Here is a 20,020-nt window from a genome sequence, read left to right on the forward strand (position 1 = left end):
AGCCTTCTTCTATATTGTTCTCCATGTCTCCCTTTTGTTCTCCCTCCTCATTATTTTCACAGCTTTTCTGTGCTTTGTTGTTAACTATAAGCTAAAAAAAAAAAAAATTCTTAACAATTAATTTTAAAATACAAAAAAAATTATATTGAACTCTCCATTAAGAGAATAGTGCTGCCTTCTTCATGAATCTGGCACATCAGCTGAGGTCAAGACTCAGCGCAGGCATTGCACGAGTTGGAGCTTTTCCCTTTGGCTATATGGATATGCCTTAACTCTGTTTTTTAAATAGTGCTACAACAAGACATCAAGCTGCAGCCAACAGTCTCATACAAAAAAATTGTTTGAATCACACCTTCTCTTTTGTCTTTTATGTAAAAGAAGTACCTATCTCTGCTTGTTCTGATCAATGAATGGGAAAAGGCTCAGTGAAGACAAGGGCAGAGCGCTCATGAAGCTTAGGGAAGGGGAGTGAGTGACTGTAGAAGGTGCAAAGAAAGCTGAGCTTACAATGGGAACTCTTCATGGATGGGTAAGGATGGCCCTTTCTTAGGTAAATATCTTCATCTGTTGAGTGGATCTTCTGGCTATGTCAGTGGAGTCAGCTGAGTCAATTTATCAATTATATCACTTGAATGATTCAAATGGCTGTGACATTAAGAGTATCATAGAAATCTGTCATAAGAATCACATTTTTATCATGATTTACCTGTGTATTGTAATTGCTATACTCTGCTACGAGCAATTTGTACTTGTATTGTGATTTACGTTCATTGCTTTATCAGTCTGCTAAATCAAAATCCTGTGTAATGTAACTTCAAATAAGTAAGTCTGATATTGAAGATTGAATCATCCACAGGTGTAATACTGAAAGAGAATCTGGTCAAAGAGTGTTGGACTCCAACATTAGTTGGTGTTGTGAACAGGATATTCTCGAGGTTTAATGTTACCAGTTATTGTACTAACAATTTGGCAATAACAGGATTTCTGATCTAGTAGCTTTAAAGAAAAGTTCCTAAAAGAGATTATTTTTGGTGTGGCTAGGGAAGGTTAGTGACAAAACTGTTTAAAAGAAAGGATAAATGTTTGCAAGCATTAGCAAAGACTGGAGAAACTAGTCCATAAATTTGTAAAGAAGGGATGGAAAAATCCTGAGCGGGAATTTTCTTGGATAGAACATTGTACCAATCACAGAGATATTTAGGAGAAATTGAAGAAATTAAAAGGTTCTAACAAGTTGAAGTAGGAAAAGGGGAAACCAGGCTTGCACTGTCTGCTAAGAAGTTACTTGCAGCAGTAGTGAAGATAGAATAGTAAGATTATGTAAGATTAATATTCTAGAACCATAGAAGAAACAGTAAGAAATGATAATATAATGTATAAAATGTGACGTATACAGCTAGAAAATTGGAACAGGTTGTTAGAATAACTGCAGCACTAGATCACAGGTGGTGCCCACATAAGCAGGGATCACCTGTGATGGTCTAGTCAAATAGAGCCTATTAGAGAGATGGCTGCTACATATACTGAGAACAATGAATTCTGAGGAGGTATCTGGTTTGACCCCAGTTCTCCCAGTCATCCTCACAGTGATGATTCACATGACTAGTGAGAAGAAAATAAGGTAAAATTGATTGCTTCCATGATAAAAATCAAACAAATATTGAATGCCCACCTTTACACAACTGCAAAAGTTTTTACTGCCTTGGAGATAATTGACCTCCAAATAAAGTTTTCAGCTAAATCAGGGGAATACACCCTTACAATAGATGGCATTTTACAGGGAAAAGGAACAAATCAGACACCCTCACTGTGAGTGAGGCTCAAAAGTTAGTATTAGGACCACAGGCATTCCTAGAACCCTACCCACAGCAGGCTGCCTCCCTGTGGGGGGTCTGTTGTTGGCCAGGCCAGGCATCTACTCCCAAAAGGGGATGGGGCAGAATTGTTATCCTCAAAATCTTTCTTATGGACAAAAATTGAACATTTATATCATATTACTTTCTTCTTTTTCACTAATTTCTTAGCAAGATGTTGCTCTACCATGTAGTATGAATATATTTTTATTTTTTTTCACCTAAATTTACAATCCCAGGTGCCTGTGATTTTTAGATATTTGTGGAAATGGCTGGTTGGACCTTTTTTAGTGTCTGTGGGGAGTTGAGGCCAATGTGATCGTGCTGTCTGTGTGTATATATGTCTGTTTGTCCCCACTGGATGATTTTAACAGAAAGGCTAAAGAAGACATGAGTTTCAGGCATGTTTCTTGGAAACAGATTAGGAGACAGAAAAGAAAGAGCACTCCTTCAGAGTGAAAGGTTAGGAAATTTTTCTTTATTAAAGTAAGAGAGGCCACATAGGCAACTGTCATCAGAAATCAAGTTTCAAGAAAACCTCTGCTTAAAGAACTCCATTTTGATTCTTTTTTTTTAACATAATATTGAATTATTTTAAATTTACCTGTTATTTTTCCCTCTATCCTAGCCAGTGTAAGCTTACTTCTGCAGAACCAATAATGTCTTCTTATTTTTATTGCTCTGTCCTGTTCCCTAATGCTTGTTACAGGGTTACCAAGTAGTCACAGACAGAGGTATTTGGAATTGTTTTCTTGGGGACAAAGACTAGATATTTTTGTCTTTAACAGTCCCTCATACTCCTGTTTTCACAGAAGTCCAGCCACACACATGACGGTGTTGTGCTGGGTGAGTCCTTCTTCCTCTTCACTGCTTCAGGTATTTGTTTCTGATGGCAGTAAAAGGCTTAGCAAGTCCTGTTGAGGATTTATTCCTCACAGCCCTAGTAAATGGACAGCATATTCAGAAATCTTTACTGAATCCCTCTGTTTCATTTTCAGGACAAATTTCTGGGCCAGTACTCTTCATTCTCAGCACACTCGTGTTGGAGTCCAGCCAGGGAAAAGAGGAGCAAATTTTATTTGCACTTCCCCACTGATTGCTTTTTTCTTGGTCTGTGCTGAACTTTCTGGAAATCTAATTTGTTTTAAAATGTACTTAATTCCAGAGAGTTTGTCTTCAGAGTCCTTAGCTCTTTGTTTTACTTAATTCACTAGTCTTTAATTTCATTTGAGTCAGTTTAAGAACTGAACTTTTAACTTATTAGCTATTGAGGAAGCGCCATATACTTTATTTACTCTCTTCTTTATCTGAGGGTGGTCCACCATTAAACCTTTTGAAAAAGACTATGGCTATTTTGGAATCTAGTTCTTTGATTCAGGTGAACAGAGATTTTTCATAGTCTTTTATTTGACTGGTTTAAATTTAAAGTGCTTTCTTGCAAATTGATCTCATTCCTTTCCATTTTAACTTCAATCTAATACCTGAGGTACCTTATTTGATACCAAAGCGCCCTCGCTCTTTTTGCAGTGCACCTTGCTGGCTGGTATAGGAGACACAAATACACTAGCATTTCACTAGGTTTTTTGCCTTGCTGCCAAATGACAAATAGCTTTACAGGAAATATTAGTCCTCTTTTGATTGTAAAAGACACAAAAACTAATGTGTTATTGGTAATGAATGAAAGCAGCTTCTCTTCTGCTTCTTAAGTGTCAGTGTTCCAGTACCACTGGAACTGGAAGGAATTCGTGAATATTGAAGAATTAGTTTAAGTAAGGTGAATGGTCTAATTGCTGTTATGCATGTGCACAACCACAGCTACAAAACAATTGAATTGCACTTACTTGTCCAGGGACTTAATTCCTTTCAGTGGGAAAATTATATACAAAAAGTGATGTCACCACATACTAATCCTAACTGTAGGCATGCCCAGAAATACAAACATAGGTTGAAGGGCAAAAAAGAAAACATTTTCTAGAGGTACTGACTGCCTCTATCATTCAAGTGCATGGGTCCAGAACTGGAGTCACTAATATGGGGTTTTGTTGCACACTTGCATCATGGATGCTGCATATTTACAGCTATCACTTTGCAAAGTAATTTGTGCAGAGTAATTTTCAAGCTATCAAGTGTATTTTTGCAGGGATCAGAAAACTTAGGCAAATCCTTGACAGCTCCTTCAGGATATCCTCCAGTTACTTGGGAAACTGCACCTGGTGATGTACAGCAGGTTCCGTGTATTAGGCTTTCAGTGTTGATTTCAAACATTTCTTAGACAGAAGGCTTGACAGTAGATGGGTAGGAGAGAAAATTTGCCACACAGTACTCCTGCCACAAAATACTCATCTGGCAGTTACCATGTCAAAGTTTTTTCCCTCTTGTCTGTGTATGATTTTGCTCAGGGACCAACCTGTGAGGCTGGGTACCGCTCTTTAAACCTGGCCATGCAGAAAACAGCTGGAAGACTGCCATCACTTTCAGTGGAGTCAGACATTTACTCCCGCTGTTTTATTGCAAAAGCCAACATATGCATAAAAAAAAGATCTCACTAGTCTCTTGGCCCCTTGGGAAGAAATGTAATAATAAAAACTGAGACAAGCCAAGATATGCATCACTGAAGCATCCAAGTGCAAAGTACAACATAACACTAGTCAAGGAAGTCTTTTTAGGCTTGTCCTCTGATCTGAAAGGAGAAGAGTTTAGCTGTACTCATTTAATTTCTTTGAAATATGCATCTGGCTTTATGCCTATGCTTGCCCATTTGCAGCAAATACAACCTTTAGTGTCTCTGTATTTGAGATTTGCTTTAGTGTCCTTTCAAATGTGAGAAAGATGAAAACTCTAGGTTGTGGTCTCAGTTATGAATGTGAGCACATCACACTGTAACATGGGTGGCCCTGACCCAGGCATGGCTAACGCTGCAGCATTTCACTGCTGGTTGCATCCATCAGAAGCTCTAAAGTAAAATGACATTGGATGGATACTGCTGCTTTTTATCCATCCTGTTATGGGAAGAGAGAATAAAAGGGCACGATCTGTGTGGCAAGAGCATGCACTTTACCCAGCAGCAGTCAGTGTAAATGACAGAAGCTATGGAGAGCATTGGTGGAATATTAAGTCATATGCATACATCAGAGATTGCAAGAAAATAAAAAAAGAAAACAGGCAACCATTTGAAAAAAAAAATTAAATAGATGATATATAGGACAGCAGTTCTGATGACAAGGCAGCTGCCTTATTCAGCAACAAAAACATTAGAATTTTGCATCCAATCTCAGATCTTGGAGGTCAAATAAAACTCTAGGGGAAGCCAGTTACCCACAGTCCAGTAATTGCCTTGATTATCTTCATCTGAGCTTTTCCAGTGTTATGTGAAATGATTAATTTTCAGGTCTGCCCCTGTTTTTATTTTCTAGTAACCCCCACCCAGCCTGTAGACTGTCTATTTGCCAAAGAAAATGGAGGAGATAATTACAAGGTTGCTCAACAAGGTCAAGCAAGACTGACAAAATCTGTGTCGCCTGTTAGAAGTGGCAGTAATCCCATGATAAGGTGTGATTGATAGGCTATGTGATTATCATTTCCAGCTACTTGTGGCCAAGTCAGAAAAAATAAAGCAATTATATATATGAGGACTTGAGAAGAGAAGGGTTCTCCCTAGGAAACACACTGACATGTTGCATATAATATCCTGTGGAAGACTCTGTGACAACCAGATTCTTACATCATTTGAGCATATAGAATAGAATAGAATAGAATAGAATAGAATAGAATAGAATAGAATAGAATAGAATAGAATAGAATAGAATAGAATAGAAAGAATAGTTTTCAGTTGGAAGGCACTTACAATGGTCATCTAATCAAACAATTTGTTTCAAAACTCTGCCTGTTTTGATGTATACTGTAGGTGAATCATTTCTCTTACAAAGGACTTTGGTGGTAAATGGAAAGAGGCACATGTTAGTATATTATAACATAACTGAAACTGAATTTAGTAAAGAACTAAGGTGTATGCAGTTTTAAGTGCCTTCAACACTTGCATGTCTATATGGCCTATACAAATATTTTGGAAATTATTTTTTTGTTTTCTCTCAGTATTATTCACCTATGCAATTAATTATTCATTCATTTTCCAATGTCAATGTCTGCTAACATTTAAAAAATAAAGAGCATTGACTGTAGCTGTTTTCTATGAAGGCAAGTAAAGTTTATTACAGTGGAAAGTTTTGTGTCTTTTTAACACTTGACTGATAAAAGGAGCAGAAAACTCATTATTTTCAGAGCTGTCAACTGTTACTCCACTAGTTTAATTTTCTCTGCCTTTCAAGTCTGCCGTATCTTTCTGTGGAGTCACCTGGTGCTACCGTGACAATGAGCTGAGCATGAGTTCTTATCAACTGATGATGGTTGATGGCACAACTGTACATGGTAGTCTCAGGTAGTGTCAGGTACCTACAAAATGTTTCCTAACTCTGGTGTGTCCCATCTCTGAAATGAATCATATCAAAACTTTTTTGCAAAAGTACTGTTTGGGAGTTTAATTGATATGTAACAAAGTGTGTATCTGTTATCATATCATATGTGTATATGTATCATATAACTTTCTATGTTATTATATTATTCTTCTCTCCTTTTTTTCTTTTCTGTTGAATTAATATACGCTATTTCCCTGCAGGTATCCAACATCAGGCTGAAGTGTTTGAAATCCTTTCCATTTGCTGCTAAAATCAAACAGAGGTGAAAAGACCAGAAAAGCAACCAGAATATGAGTGTAGGGAATTCAATAAAAAATCTTTAACTTGCTGATTTTGGACTACTGTTTAACTCTAAAATATTCAGCTAATAAGTCCTTCCCAATCCTTCCTAATAAATTCTTCCCAATGTACTTACATGGTCCCTGGAAAGGAAATGCTGTACTTCTGTTGTAAAAGGATAAAAGAGAAAAAAATTAGCAAAAGACAGGAAAGCAATGTTTCTCATATGATGTGCAGCTCAGAATCTAAGTTTTGTTTTGTAACCAGGGTCACTATTGTTATAAACAAATTTATGGTTGCTTAGTTCTAGGGTATAACTATTGTATTGTCAAGATTTATAACCAACAGAATGGTGATTTAAAACCATGATGTGGAAAGTACTAATTTTTGTGTCCTTTAGGTGAACTTAGCTCATTATAATATGAAAACCACACCTATATAGCTTAAGGTACCCACATCTTTATGAAGTCCCTCACCCTCTGAGTATGTGTACATTAATAGGTAGATACTGTGACTTTAAATGAAAGCAAGGAATAAAACTAGCCAATAGATGTGTTTTCTTGTGATAAAATACTAACCAATAGTTACGTATAGAGGCATGTGTTTGTCTGTTCAGAATCAAATAAATATGGCGTGTGTTTCTAACTCAGTGTGCTGGCCACTTTGGATGCCTAACACCCTTTTCTGAGCAGAACTGTAATAAATATCAATATCTCAACTCTATGTGTTAATTGGCTCTTTGCACACTGGGTAAAGAACCCTGGTTTGGGAACAACACTTCTATTCAAGATATCAAAAAAGTGTTTACCACACATAAGTATAAAAATATAAAATGAGTCTATTAAACCTACTTTTTATTACATATCAACTAAAGAGAGGCAATGAACTCTTGACAATGCCAATTAAATAAATACCGTCAGGTAGAATCATATTCTAGCATGTGATCATCGCCCTCTACAACTACCTGAAAGGAGGTTGCAGAGAACTGGGGATGAGTCTCTTTAACCAAGTAACAAGCGATAGAACAAGAGGGAATGGCCTCAAGTTGTGCCAGGGAAGGTTTAGACTGGATATTAGGAAGTATTTCTTTCCAGAAGGGGTTGTTAGGTGTTGGAATGGGCTGCCCAGGGAGGTGGTGGAGTCCCCATCCCTGGAGGTGTTTAAAGCGCTGAGGGATATGGTGTAGATGAACTGTTAATGTTGGGTTGATGGTTGGACTGGATGATCTTCAAGGTCTTTTCCAACCTAGACAATTCTGTGATTCTGTGATTCTGTGATCTCTGGCTGTGTCTGTCTGGCTAAAAGATCAGATGTAGAGTCTGGTACATGATGCGGATACATTAATTTTTTTCCCTCATTTTTGTCAAGTAGAGACAGGCTTACTCCAAAAGGGATTATCTCCCGTAAAGGTTAAAGAATTATCTCTGACTGTTGCAGGCCTTGCAGTAATGAAATTGTTATTGGGCAAAATTGATAACTGTAGTCCAAATGGTGTTACCCTGGAAAGGACCTGCCTTTATTTGTTATTAGATCCAGTGGCATCTTTATAAAGGTAGGTGGTACCCTTTCCACTGCTTTCTGGAGAAATCTTTTCAATAGCACCAGAGCTACACATTACTTCTGCTTTCTTTATTGCTGAACAAGGGGTCATTTTATAGCACTGCTCAGTTTTATCCACCTAGTTTTGGTGTGGTTTTATAATCAGTACCCACTGCTGTTTGCACTGACATCCTCACTGGTACAGCTCAGGAAAACAGGAGGATGACACTTCTTTAACTGGCTTCCAGTATTACTGTTGGTTTTGACTGTCCTTTTCCATTGTGTATTTCTAGTACACAGGTGGGATGTTTTGCGCTCTGTGTATCTGCAGGATAGAATTAACCTTCCAGAAGTTAACAAAATGTCTATACTCTTTTGTTTTGTTTTTTTAATGGACTCTACGAAAGTGAATATGTCAGTGGTTTGCAATGGTGATTAGAAATCAGCAAACATTATGCAGTGGTGTCTATTTCCTTAAGACATTAAGCTTATTTCAGCATGCAGTTAACTCCCAACCTCTACTATGACTGTGAAGGTTAGGAAATGACTGACCAAAGTAATATTTCTTTTTAATGTTCTGGTGATGTTTCAGAATGACTTTAAAGAACAGGGAGAAAACACTGGGTTTTGTGGGGGATGAAATATCCTTGTCATTTGTAAGAGAACAGACTTTCCAGTACTAATCAAGCACTTGGATCTACACAAGAAGTACACTGCTGTCACCAAAACCAAAAATAATATTGAAAAAAATCTTCACAGAGCAAATGTAGTATTTTTAAAATTTCACTGAATTTTCCCAAGGATGAGTTCGTTTTAATGTAATCTGAGTCAAGAACTCTCCATGCAGCAGCATCTGTGGTTTTCCTTTCCCTGAGGGATAGCTAGAATAGGCCAACAGTGGCAGCCCAAGATCATTAGTCCTGCCCTGACCTGTATCAATGCTGTACACACACACACAAACGTACCAAGAACATGTGCAGTAGTTGGCAGAGATTGTGCAGTAAGAAGACATTGATTGCTGAAGAGAAATTGCTGAGCAACATTATCCTACAGCCAAAAAATATCCCAAAGAAACCTTCTCTGAAGAAGAGATATCCTGCAGTTAAAAACCTCTTGGAGCAAAGACAATAAATAATGTAAATATTAAATAAGTTACAAGTCACACAGTGGGGCTTATTTTGACAATAAGCTTCCTAAGAAAGTAGGAATGTCTAATTGGTAATAGTTTCTTTGTTAAGGGATGTGCTGTAGAGAACTATGCACTTTTGGGTCATAAAATAGTAAGTCTCTCTAGACATTTCTACACATTAGTTGTCAAAGGACTCCATAAAGCATGTAAGATCCAGTGAAGACAGCCCTTGGCTACAATCTTTTTTCACTTAATTCCTAATAGGGTAAAGAAGGGGTCATTTTATTCCTGGTTTCAGGTGGCTTTGGATGTGGTTTGCTGGAGGCACCACCTTTTCTTCCATCCTTTTTTTGGGTTCTTTGTGGAATGTGTTGAAATTTGCTTTTGAAACTTATAAATATGAACAATTTTTTTTTTTTTTGGTAATTTAATCTGATGTCAAGGTCCAGATTTTCAGTCTGGCCAAGGAAAAGACCATAGACTTCCTCTTTTATACCAACGTCTGTGCTCTGTCAACTTTACCATCAGGATAAATACAATCATCCTGGTAAGTCTTTGAAAACCATACATTGTTTGAAGTATCTTAGGAGTAACCCTTTCATTTTCTCCAGAGACTGCTGGGGTCTCTGAATGCCCTGTGCAGTGTTTCAGTGTCCACCATCGGACCTTAGCTGGAGGTTCAAGGGCTAGATAAAAAGAAAACCTCAAATATGAAGATGACTTTGTGGTGAACTGGATATCACTGTAATGGACTCAGGACTGAGGGCCCTGGTGCAGAAGACAAGGTATCAGCAGGGAACTGGTCACAGCTTTCTACTGTGGCCACTTTAAAAACAGTATACAGAAGAAGAGCATGCAGGTATCACTGGTATTGCTGATCACTCTTTCAGGCTTTTAGTCAAGGAGCTCAGTGCACTCTGCAATTATTTAATAAAGCTCTAGAAAATTCATTGGGTGGGGTGGATATGTAGATGTAGCTTATCTATACTTCGCAAAGTGGAAAACTTGAGTGTTTTGAGTCAATGACTCACTGAGAATATAACCTTGAGCTCCATCTTTTCTAGGCCTAAGCATGCTTTTTTGTTATTATTGTCATATCAAATGCAAATCACCAAAGCTGCTTCAAAAGGAAGCAGCAATCATTATACTAATGGGGAAATCAACAACCTGTTTTTCCAAAACACAGAAGTTTGAGAGAGGAGAATTAGAAAATGTCAATTCCAGGACATCGCAAGGTCCAAGGGCTCGTGGGTGGCAGCAGTGTCAGGGTCTCCCCAGCAGTGGCAGGGCAGGACCTGGCAGCCAAGACCACCCCACTGCCCCGTCCAAGGAGCAGAGCAAGTGGGGGGGCACCAGGGACAGCCACAGGCACCAGGCACCTCCATGCCAGGGGTTTGATAGCAGTCCAGGGGGAGGATAGGCAGGGACATCTATGGGTGCCCATAAATAGTCATCCTGGCATGCTGACATCATTAAAGAAATTTTGGTGGTTTTTTTAAATGAATGCTCCACTTTGACTTTTTGTTTGAAGTGATGGGGGCCTTAAGAGATGTGATCTAGTAGAGTAACTTGAAAATGAAAAATTATGTTTCCTGTCTGGTCAAAGGAAACATTTCATTTAGCCTGAAATGGAACAAAACATTTTGTCTTGAGTCAACAAAATATTTTGTGTTGACACAAATCAATTTTTTTGTTTCAATTTCTTGGTTCAGCTAAAATACAAAAAAAAATCCATTATTCATAGTGCTTTAGTTTTTCTCCTTTGTCTGCCAAACTACAGAGCTGATGACATTTGTAATAATTTAAATTAAATTATATAACACATTCTGGCATACTAGAGCTCTGCCATTTATTTATGGATTCCTTTCATTACTGACCTTGGCCAGAGTGGAATTACCAACTGAAAGTACAGTATTTACCATCTCTTGATTTATCTAGGCTTCAAATCAGAGTTTTTGCACTTAGCTGTTGAATCATCTGAATAAAATAACAAAACTTAAAATGAAATTACCTTACCTTTGGGGTTTTTAAATACTTTTATTTGTATTATGATAATGTTTGGGTACAAATAATGAATCAAGTATCCATAATACCTGCCACTCGCAGCATAGTTCCTAAAGCTAGTATTTCCCACAAACAAATGCTCCAGACCTTTTCAAGTAATTAACAAAAGAACAGGAGATAATTATGTGGTTATTTGTATGCTTCCCAGTATTGCTGCAGAAATTGTACTGAATGGTTTTGAAATTTGCTGTCTGGACTATTGGACTGAAGAATACTTAAAGTCATGCATTCTTTATTAGGTTTATATCAAAATGCATAGATATGATTGCCAACCAGTTTCAAAATTTTCTGAGTTAACAAATCCCAGAGTTTAAATATGAGTTCCAACCAGTTTTAAAGTTTTCTGAGTTAACAAATCCCAGAGTTTAAATATGATTAGGTAGTATTAGGGTCCCCGTACATGAAAAACATTCATAAATTCTATTTCTGCTAACATCAGGCCAACTAACCTGGGTTCTACTGCACTGCCATTTTAAATCAATTTAACTGTTTTCACTTGGGCTGAACCAGAGCAGAATAAAGCCTTTCAGAAGCCCTGTCTTCAATTAAGATTGAGTTTCTGCAGTGTTTGCATATAACATTAAATGGGGGGATTTCTTCCTTCTGATTAGAAACAGAAGTCTTGAGACTCTGACCCCAACTTCTATGAACAAGACAAGAAGCATGGAAAGATTTCTACCATGTTGAAAAAGCATGCACTCTTACATCACTTCTTTTTGGGTATAAACACATCAACCAAAATGGAGAGCTCAAGGGAATTTGAAGATTGCTCTTTGTTAATCTTTGTTTTGAATTGAAGTTTCAAATGAAACATTCCTTCTGCAGTTTGAAAGGTTAAGAAAGAAAATTTTGTCTTTAACTGTTTATGAACAGTTTAAATGTTTATGAATGGTTTTAAAAGAAGGTGAGGAAGTTGTCTCAGTGGGTATTCTCACAGTTTGCATGAAAATTTAATAGAACACTAATATTCGTATTCCAACACTTCACAATCTCATCTCTGTATCATAATGAGATTGTGAAGTCACCTGGTGAATGGTTATGATTAGAAAGATGTATGTAATGCTGGTTTGTTTGAAAAAGAAAAAAAAAAAAAGGAACAAAGCTTCTGAAAGTGTTAATGGAGCACTGCAAAATCATCTTCTGTTTGAGTGTGGTATACTCTAGCCTTAACAATAAAGAACCATCCCATGTGAAAATGATAGCACAGTTAGCTTCCTGCTGAAGGGAAAATGGTGTAATTTCTGACACCAGTTGTACAGGAGCTCAGTGCCAGAGATTCATAAACCAGTTTAAATTCTGCTTTCGAACTGGCTTAACAGTCAAGAGAAAAACAGTACCATTTAATATTTAAACAAAATGTTTAATGTTTGAACAGTAAAATTCTTTTTCTGTGTGGTAAAATAGGTGGAAGAATTGTTTAGAGCAGTTTGAGGAGAAATAAGAGGTAATGGGATAAAATTCGGTAAAAGAAGAACGGAGGATGAAAAACAGACAAAATGTGTAACTGTAGTCATTTAGAACATGAAATAGTTTCTGGAGAGTGGGGGAGAAACTGGAGCACTGGGTTCATCACATTTAGGCTAGCAGTAGCTGGACATATTCTGCACGGTATAGTTCTCTCTGAATTGTAAGGGAGTTGACATATTCTTTAGCAAGTCTGGGGCTTGTTTCATGTCTTTGAACTTTGATTTCAGTCCCAAGATCAACAAATGTTTCATCAACATTGGCAATTTGTTAAACTGGGGAGATTTTTCGCTTCTAAATGCTCCATGTTCATGCATATGGTGTCAGCATTACAGAGAAGACCTTAATATCATTCAAGCCTTAGATTAAACACTGTTTAATGCTCATTGTTACTTAATCTTTCAGAATGAGATTTTCAAAATGGTATAGCCTCAGAATTTCAAAGGAAATTTAGTGTTTAAATTCCCAGGGCTGTGCTGAAAATCTCTTTTTAGGTGGAGTGACAGTGACAAGTGGCCCTGACAAACAACAAACAGGCTCAATTCTGTCCTCTGATCTACTTGCAGATAAACAAAGCCTATCCTTGTCTATTAAATCTCTTCCTTAATGTGGGGCAAGAAGGTTAGCAAATCTCCAAAAGATGTCTTAACACACAGTTTGGTATTCTGGGTGACTGAACAAATAACTGTGAGGTATATCCTTCTACATCAGCAAATACTGACATTCTGTCTTTCTTACTGTGGTACATTTTAATTCATCGTGGCCATTTTGCCTTGCAGAAATCTGTGTTAGTCATTCAGGGTCTTCAGTCCATACCATTTAGATTTTTGAAAATTTACCTTAATGTGTCTAGTTCATTAAATCCTCCGATGTTAGGGTTTGGGGTCTTTTTTTTTTTATGGTCAAATACAGAATTTCTGAGGGGTGCTTCTAATAGACCTGGGGCTCATGCAGAAGACAGAATTCAGAAGAAAAACAGCTTTTGCTGTTGCTTTTCAAGTTTTTGGTGAGCTCCCAGCAGGATGAATTACAAAGTGGTTTTGTTTTGGTTTGCTTTGTTTTTCGAACATGTACAACATTGCAGAAACTTGTCTCCGGCCTTAATTATTACTGCTTAACATACTCAAATGTGCTGTCTTCCACACAGGGCATTGTAAAAAAGATATTACATATGTTGTAAATGGTGCTTTTAATGATCAAAGAATCACAATAGGTTCTCATTATTTTTACTCCTCCATTGGACCTTTTATACTACCCATACATATTTTTAGCTTTTCATGGCAGAGTCTTGCTCTGCCACTGTATTCATGGCTTTGCAAATCACTTAAGAAGGTGTTCTCCTTTCATGATGGAGGACTCTCTGTGACCAAATTTAAACATTTGTTATGTTAATGATCATGAAATCTTTCATGATATATATGTTCCACTAGTTCTTCACTGTTCTTGGAATCCTTGCTTGGGATACTCTTTTGCTGTAGATGAAAATGAAGACACCAACATTTTCAGCCTCACTCTAGTGATTAGTATCTTTTCACTATGAAATGCCCCAGATTTCTCTTATGTGTGTTACTTTCAAATTAGATGTTAGGCAATTATGGTCCACTGGAAGGTCAAACCTGAAGATTTTGCCATGGGTAGGATCTAAGAGAAGGCTTCTTACCTTTGTTTTCACTGAACAACATAAGAAGATGCCTCCAGCCTTGTGTAATATTTTGTTGATTATTTTTACACACCTTCTTTCAGTCTCAACTGGAAACTATAGCTGCTGTGTAAAGAGGGCAAGCACATTATTTAGGAGTAGGGATGGAGTGTTTCTCCAAATTTTAATATTGAATTTGTTTGCTTCTCAAATGAAGAGCTGTGAGTAAAGGAGAACAACTTGTTCTAGTCAAAGTTTAATTGTCCTCTCCCCTGTTACATGCCTCTTTAATTATTTTACCTCTGTTTGGATTTGGCATGTGAATATTTGCTATATTCTCCTGTGTATAAAATTAGTCTCACTATTACATTATTGTCATGGTAATGAGATAATACTTAATGAAAGGCAGAACCCATTTTGACAGGTCCCTGAACATGGAACTACATACTGACTCATGCGTGAGTCAGAGATATATTCGGGTGGAGGTTTTCAGAGGTAAGACTGGATGTTATCAGTTGGAAATCACGTACTGAAGAGGGATTCATTTGAATGTTTTAGCTTCCCACAGGTAAGGAGTGTACTCAAATGACGTTTATGGAGACTCTGCTCCTCTTTCTGGAAGGAAAATTTATCATCACAGAGGATGTAAGGGGACAGTGAAGGTAGTAAAAACATATTGGAGAAGGATTTTTTTTTAATCCTTTTCTGACTTCTGTATGGTAACTTTTCTTCATTACTACTAGTTCAGCCATTGCCATGGCAATGCAGACACAGTGAGCCTGATCCCTCTCTGTTATTCTGTTGTGGATTATTTGCACTATAATTGTCTGGGCAGAGCAAATTAGGGAACAGTGGTGCCCCTAGATGTCTTCCATAGCACATAGTGAATTATCCCAGATAATGTCAGCTTTCTTAGAAGTATCAGTGGTGTAGAGCACATCTTCCCAGAGTGGTGGAAATGCTGAGCTCCCCTTTTCCCCCTCCTCAGGGGTCACCATGTTATAGGCAACAGACCTCTGAAAGGCAGGGGAAAAGAGAGGAGAGCAAGTGGTTCCCTCTCCAGGCTGGGATTCTGTCAAATCTGAGCTTCCCTGTATGATGAGGTAGACACGTGTATAAAGCTGGGTATCTGGCAAAGGGAAAGTGCAGACTCTCCAGATCCACTGCCCACTCCTGATGGTGAATTCACCCTACCAAAGAAAACCTCTCCCCTAGGAGATGTAAAGGCTGTCCTGGGATCAGGTGCAATCGCAGTGGCCTGTTCAATAGAGGAGAAACCTGCCCGCTGTGCCAGCATCTTATGCAAGAGCACTGATCCTCTCTTGTGTCACAGCAGCAATGAAAGAGTGGGAAGGAAATTAGAAAAAAATCCCTTCTAAGGTTTTATGCACAAAGCAACCCTTTCCTCTTGTGTCTGGCCAGACAAAACCATCATCTAAATGCATCTCTGTACCAACAGTCTCCTACCGACAGTGAGGAGCAATATATATGATTCATTGTCACTTAAGAGTATGCAGTGCAGCAAACCAAAATAACAGAACGAATCCTTCTGAAAAGCTGAATTTCCTGCCACTTTCCTCAAAGCTGTCAAGTAAGACCTTTTCCCACTAGTAAGATTATACAAAGTCATTATTTATGGAGCTGATAAGTACTGTTTTCTAACCATAGACACACTCAAGAGGAAAATGTATTTTCTTCAAAACCCCGTTTCCTTCACCTTTTCTGTTTCCTGTTGTTCAGCTATCTTAGTAATACTTTTAAGCAAGGCTCAAAATATTTTTTCTAAATCTATAGATATATATTACATTGTGTCTGAAAAATCTCTCAGATTTGGTAGCATGTATTGCTATTGCACAGATGCAATGCAGAAAAGACTGGGGAACAGTAGGGAGTGGTAGCCTTTGGGCAAGCAGGGAAGGGAAAGAGAAAAGCTATAGAGGCATTGTGAATTAACCCAGAGAGGTGCCGTCAGCAAGCTGCTTTTCCATCACCCATCTATTCTCTGAATACGACTTGTTTAAATATTTCATGTAACTGTAACAGCATCACACACGGCAACACACACACAGAGCTGTGTTTATGGTGCATCCTGGACTAACATGTCCATGATTTGCTAAGCCAGGGAACAGCCTTCCAGTTCCAAGGTGTTCAAGCCAAACATGGAGGTAAGTAAGCAATACCCTTTGCCTTGTTCTGTTGACGGAGGTGGTGGTTGCCGCTGGGTAAAGGAAAGCTTGCGTCTGTCTTAATCCATACACCCTGCCATCTCCAACAAAGCAGGAACACTGTAATGCTCCTGGCCATTTCAGACTCCTGGCAGGTTCTGCCAGACCCCTTTCTCACAGTGGAAATGAGGGGGTGAAAGCCCAGCATAAGCACACCACAATAACGATTGCCAGAGCGGGGAAGGAACAAGAGAGAGGCAGCAATTACAACAGCAACAAAATGTCAAAGGGAACAAGTTTGAAACAAAACAGAAATAGGTCAGGCTTTATCTTTATGGGAGTCTGCAACAATTTAAGTGACATCTGAAAGAAGTTTTATTTGAATTGCTTCAGGCACTGTGTTATTTGGCAGTGGATTGTTTCTCCAGTCAGATTTTAATTCTGTCCTGTTTTCCAAACCTTCAAAAGACATCCCTCTAGGAGCATTTTCAGAAATAGCAGCTGTTGGGTTAAAGTCACTAACAGCCACAAAATGTCTTGCCTCAAAATGGATGGGGCTGCATATGAGTTGATTCCTTCAATGTATGATGCTGGTACATGTGCATGGTTGTTTCACAGTGCCATGTTCCTCAATTCATTAGATGACATCTTTGCAAAATCAAGTTTCTATTGTGCATTTTCAAGGACCATTTTTGCCTCCAATGGTGCTCTTTAGCCAGTGGCTTATAGACTGTCTTGCAGTGAATAGTCTTTGAATGCACAAATATGCCTGCAAAGTCAGTGTCTTGAAAACAATAATTATAGTTCTGACGGTGCTTCCTTTATTCAGCAAACCTTCATTTTTATCTGGAGGGAAAAAATGGACTCTGGTTTGGATTACAGTTTATCACTAAGCAATGTGTTACTTTCATTTTTTATTACAGTTTGTATGTAATTAATATACCATACAGAGTCCTGAAACTACTGAAAATTGAGGTAAGCTTACATGTCTTAACACAGGCCCAGGATTTCACTCCTTGTTGATCTAATATACCCACTGTCTCCACATTAATAAATCTTTGTTTCATTTCCACGCATGATTTTTGTTTTTTTCCCCAAGGTTTTCTGTCCTTTCTGACTCGAATATGCAACATTCTTTTGAACTAGAATGGGTGAAAAATGTAAATATGATGTCTCTTCCTTTATAATCTCCCAACTCAATATCCTTGTTACTTGATTAGCAAACTCTGCTAGCATGTGCCTTCTCCTCACTCAGTGTGCTTACTTTGGGAAAGGCTGAGCAGAGAAGAGTGCTATCATTTTATGCCTGCCATTAGTTTAAAAAAATGCTTTATCCTTTCTGTCCCCTAACCAGCAGCTCATAAACAATTCATTAACTTACAGTAAAAAGCTAATTAGAGGGATATTTTTTTCACCTCTGTAATGGAGTTGCAAACGTACCTCCACTAAGACAAAAAAACCCAAGAAAATGAATGTATAACATTGACTGAGAACAAAAATATGGGAGAGGAAGTATACTGACTGCTATTTGTTTAGCAGTGCATTACTTGCTTTTGACCTGCTTCACATCTTTCTCTGCTCTAAATAGTTTCTAGTACCTGATAGCAATCACTGATATTTCAGATTTTACAGGCCCCTTGTCAGGAGATAAAGCTATCCAGCAGAAAAGCCAAATAATCTTGGCAGCAGAAATGCTCCTCTTCCTCATAGGCAAAGAAAATCTCAGCAGTACAAAAGGCTCCATTTGAATGAACAAGTCCTGTGTGACCCTCTCTGGGGTAGTGCTGCAGTACTCTAACCCATTAAAGGAGATAAATTATGTTTTCTGTGATGAAGTATAAAACTTCCTTTACATTCATTCTGTGTGGTATGTAATAAATGTTTAAAAAATTTCCATGTACATTCACAGATTCACCCATCATACCACTACAGACTTTGTCATGGTCTACAAAGTAAATTATCATGTTTTTAGAAGGTCCTTATAATTCTTTTTTTTCCCCAAAAAAAGGGAGATAAAGACTTTGTTACGGTCTGCAAAATTATCAGCTTTTTAGAAGGTCCTTATATTTTTTTTTATTTTGGGTTTCTTTTTTAAAAAAAAGAGATAATGACTTGAAACATTTAGAGAGTTTAAAAATATGTCTTGTAAGGAGTATTTTTCTGTGCTGCTACAGGTACTATGTAACATATATATGTATATAAACATTACATATGTATTTACAGAATCTCCCTTCCTCTTTGTCACATACACAACAATTGCCATTCTCCCACAAAAAAAAAAAAAAAAATCAGAATTAAAAAGGCCTTGTAATATTTTAAAAGCCCACCCAAATAAGAAATCAATCACACAATCACAACTCATTATCATAATCCTCCATAAATAAGGCTAATTAGTCTTCTGCCTTTCTGTATAACATGACATTCCTTCTGTTGCTCAGAATCTTGCCAGGCTTTTCCTCTTAACAATTTCTTTAGATTTCTGTAGAATAAAAAGGATTGGATGAAAAAATATATGACCTAATTTAATATCTTGGAAACCAGAAACATAACCTCTTTTTTCTCTCTCTCTGTCTTATTTATTCTTTCTTTTTCCCACTTCATCTCAATTAAGAACATTACTCAGCACCAGTACACTCCTACCTGCAAAACTGCGCCTGCATCTGGTGAAATGCAATGTCTTTGTGGGGTGGTTATACACCTCTCCCTGGTCTGACAAATATTGGTATCTTAAACTCAAATGTCACCTCAAACCATATGGGCCTTTATGTTCCTAGAAACTGGGTTTGATAGGTTCTTTTGATAGCTCCCAAAACTGTGAAATTTAAGTATTTACGTGGTCATTGGAAAATGTATTGGCACAAGCCCATGAGGAATCGGGGAACTTGAGCTGACTGTTCCACAGTTGTTGCTAGATATCTGTTCTCAGACAGATGTTGCCTTCCAGCTAAATCTCAGAGAAAGTTGTATAGGTATACTTAAATTTTGTCCTATGGATAACTAACTGACAACGTGCACAACTTTTTTAGGACAGCCCTTCATGGCAGACTGGTACCTTTCACTAAGGGAACTCATTTTAGGGGCTCTTTTCACTATTTATCTTCCTAAGCTGCCATTTCAATAGTTCTTCTTTCTAAGCAATTCAAGCCTTTTAGTTTTTCATTTCTTCCACCTTTCCCTCTTCCCAAAGCAATCTTGAAGAAAGGCATTCCTGCAAAGAAAGCAGAGTTGCTAGGAAATGTTACAGTTTGTTGCTGTAGTAAGTTTATGTATGTGCATGACACATGCTTTCCCCTGACAACTGCTGTCATATCTGCTCAGTTTGATAGTCAAAATAATGATTTTATTACTTTGTGCTTTGCAGACTAATCTGAATTTAGGAGAATCAAACTGACATTATTTGCTTTGTGCAACATCAC

Source organism: Strix uralensis, chromosome Z (genome assembly GCF_047716275.1).
Source record: "Strix uralensis isolate ZFMK-TIS-50842 chromosome Z, bStrUra1, whole genome shotgun sequence".
Taxonomy (NCBI): domain Eukaryota; kingdom Metazoa; phylum Chordata; class Aves; order Strigiformes; family Strigidae; genus Strix; species Strix uralensis.